We start from the raw sequence: 3,900 nt of genomic DNA, 5'->3' as shown, positions 1-3,900 counted from the left end.
GGCGGTAAGTGGTGAGAGCGTGTGTGAAGAAGTACACCCCTGCAGGGTTAACCTAATCTATTCGAATAGCCGTGTCCACGGAAAAGGACCTCTGGGTTGCTTATATCAGTTCATAGACAAGTGAAAGTGGATACTCTAAAATACGCAAGATAAGCGTGAGTGCTATGAATGGCGTTCTCGTAGGGAGACGGGAGCGGATCCATAGTGGTGTATTGATATGGTGAATATGTGGACTCGTGTGCGCCACCTCAAAAGAGTTACTCGCAGTCGTAGTTCAGGATAGCCACCGAGTCAAAGCTGGCTTGCTGCAGTTAAACCCCACCATCCCCTTTGTTGATAATGATGCATATGTAGATAGTTCTGATGTAAGTCTTGCTGGGTACATTTGTACTCACGTTTGCCTATTTATGTTTTTGCAGAGAGACTTCGGTCTCGCTAGTAGTTTCGCGTGGACTTCGAAGTTTAGCTTGTTACCTCAGCTACGATCTTGTGCCCTCGGCAGTATCTGGCAGATAGTCAGGCTTCTCAGCCTTTTTCATTTATAGTGGTCTGTACTCAGACATGATAGTTTTCGCTTGTGCTTTGACTTGTATACTCTGAATGTTGGGTCATGAGACCTATGTTTGTAATATCTCGCTCCTCGGAGCCTAATGAATAAATACTTGATTTGTAGAGTCATGTTGTGATGCCATGTTGTATTTGCACATATCGAGCATATTGTGTGTATGTTATTGAAATGCTTGGTATGTGTGGGATCTGACCATCTAGTTGTTTATCTTTAGTAGCCTCTCTTACCGGGAAATGTCTCCTAGTGTTTCCACTGAGCCATGGTAGCTTGCTACTGCTCCGGAACACTTAGGCTGGCCGGCATGTGTCCTTCTTCGTTCCTGTGTCTGTCCCTTAGGGGAAATGTCACGCGATGAATACCGGAGTCCTGTTAGCCCGCTACAGCCCGGTTCACCGGAGTCCTGCTAGCCCAGTGCTACAGCCTGGATTCACTCGCTGATGACCGACACGTTCGATGCTGGGTCATGGATGCCTGTCCCTGTAAGTCTGTGCCACTTTGGGTTTACGACTAGTCATGTCAGCCCGGGCTCCTTATCATATGGATGCTAGCGACACTATCATATACATGAGCCAAAAGGCGCAAACGGTCCCGGGCAAAGGTAAGGCGACACCCGTGGGGATACCGTGCGTGAGGCCGCAAAGTGATATGAGGTGCTACAGGCTAGATCGATGTGACATCGAGTCGGGGTCCTGACAATATTGCCCTTATGTTTTTTTTTCCCTGAAATCAATGGAAATCATTCCTTAGCCAAATGTTTTATACGAGTACAATACTTGATTATATTTGATTTCAGAAAAGATCATTTTTTAAAATTGCTAAATTATTGGATGCATATAGGGCGGTCGCACCCAAGAGCACAAAGGCATTCCCAAGTGTACTCCTATCTCTCCACAGAGGATCATTAGGGCATGAACTATGGATGCATCACCTCACAGATACCCCATGACTCTGCTTAGATAAAGCAAATGAAGCCATGGTGTTTGCACAAACAAAAGCAACAAGAATATTTCCCCCTTTGTTGGACCCCTCTTCAACATATGTTAGTACTTTTCCATCTTTCTCTATTGTTTCTTATCTCATATCCTCAACATGCTCTCTTTTCCCCTTGGACTAGCTACTTTTCTGAATTAGGAGGCTACATCCTCTACAAGATCCCGTCTCACCCTGCAGGCACTAGCTTTTTCTTCAGCTAGGGAATCTAGGCTGATGTGGCAACAGTCCAGCGTGGCCCATTGGCCATGCCCCTACTCTTCAAGTGATCGGTATTTGGGGGTCGCTTTGAGTGTGTGATGGCATAGATGTAGTCTACTTTGCGCTTTCATGTTCGTTTTGTGTGTGTGTCGTTATGCGGGGTGTGGTGAATGTTTGGCATATGATAATTTGATTTGGTTTTCGTGTGTCGTTTGTCCACAGAGGCCTTGATAGGTTGTTCGCGTTGAAGTCGGAGCCGTAGGCAACCTCGATGGTGTGCGTGGGTCATGTGGGTAGCCAGGTTGATGGGTGCCCTTTGTTATGGACGTGTTGTAACGGTTTTTGACGGGTTTTTGGTAACTAACGGGGCAACCCCCCTCTACCTTTTTCTTAATGAATCGGGCTCTAAGAAACCACATATTAAAAAAAGGTGACGGTTTTATACATCCGCCAGATGAAAATGAAACACATGAAGAATGCCAAATTTGGTCAAGCCGATTAATTGACACGTTAGACCGATTAATTGGTTGTTAGGCCGATTAATCGTTGCTGACCCATTAACTTGTGGGCAAACAAAGCCCAAGAATTTTCCCTGTAACCCCTCCCATCCCCATGCCGCTCCTCAATAGGTAGGTTCAACCAAACAGTAGCATATTTTGGTTTATTACATAGCTAAGAGCATGAGAGTATGGCATAACACATAAAAAAACTAGATATATGTTGGCAATTCCTATTTAATCTACCGATTAATGGTGGACCAATCAATCCAATTATTAGGCCCATTCACCAATTAATCACTGCTTCCAAGCCGACCAAGCAGCTACCAGTTACCGATTTCATGAACAATGCTTTCTACTTGCAGGGTGTGCTCGCAAGGAAGAAGGGGGGGGGGAGACGGTCCTGCCCTCTTATTTCTTCTCCTGCGTTTATCTCTTTTTTTCATGGGAGTTTGTATCTTGCACGATTTGTCTGCTCCTCGTTCTAACTAATTTCAAATTCCAAATGGCATTCTTCATGTGTTTCATTTTCATCTGGCGGATGTATAAACCCGTCACCTTTTTTTTAATACGTGGTTTCTTAGAGCCTGATTCGTTAAGAAAAAGGTAGAGGGGGATTGCCCCGTTAGTTACCAAAAACCAGTCGAAAACCGTTACAGCAAGTCCACAAAGGGCACCCATCAACCTGGCTACCCACATGACCTATATGCATCCAATAATTTAGCAATTTTAAAAAATGATCTTTTCTGAAATCAAATATAATCAAGTATTGTACTCGTATAAAACATTTGGCTAAGGAATGATTTCCATTGATTTCAGGGCAAAAAAAACATAAGGGCAATATAGCCTGAATAGTACTTTTATATAGCGTATTTTTTCATAAATCCTTGACCCAGGATACAATGAAAGCCATTCTCTGACAAATACAAGCACAAATACTTTGTCACGTTAATACCAAAAAATATTTGGAATTTTTTGAACTTTGACTATATTACTTTTATTTTGCATATAATAATTGAGTCAAAATAAGTAGAAATTAGCTAGATGCATATAATAATTGGATAGGATTGAACCTTATTGGACATTATTTCCACAGAGATTCTTCTTTCTTATTTTATATAAGCATGTTCTCGAAGGCTTGGCTGATATAGTGCATTTCTATTTAACGTACCTTCTTTTGTTCTCTTTACGAGAGTGTGTATTATTCTCCTAAGTCAAACTTTATTACGTTTGACCAACTGTATCTTATACAAAAATATACAAGACCAAATTTAATTCATTAGATTCATTATGAAATGAAATATATATATACCACCAGTGGTAGTTACCACCAGTGGTAGTTACCACCACTTGAGTTTTATATGTAGTATGTAGTATCTATCAAATCGGAGAGTATGTACGCGTAATATGTAGTATATAAGAATGTTTAGGTAGTATATATACTATTTTTTGGTAGTATGTATCATATTTTGAGTATGCTCTCTTTTATGTACAAATATGTACGTATTTCACAAATATAAGAAAAACCATGGGCCAACTTGAAATTTTTTCATGCAACTCACTTTGGAGTATCTTATATATAGTATATGAATATACTTAAAATGATAAAGTAGGATATATACTACCATAAGATAGTATATGAGA

This window comes from Triticum dicoccoides, chromosome 1B (genome assembly GCF_002162155.2).
Source record: "Triticum dicoccoides isolate Atlit2015 ecotype Zavitan chromosome 1B, WEW_v2.0, whole genome shotgun sequence".
Lineage (NCBI taxonomy): Eukaryota > Viridiplantae > Streptophyta > Magnoliopsida > Poales > Poaceae > Triticum > Triticum dicoccoides.
The sequence above is the reverse complement of the archived record's forward strand: the minus strand, read 5'-3'. Positions refer to the sequence as shown.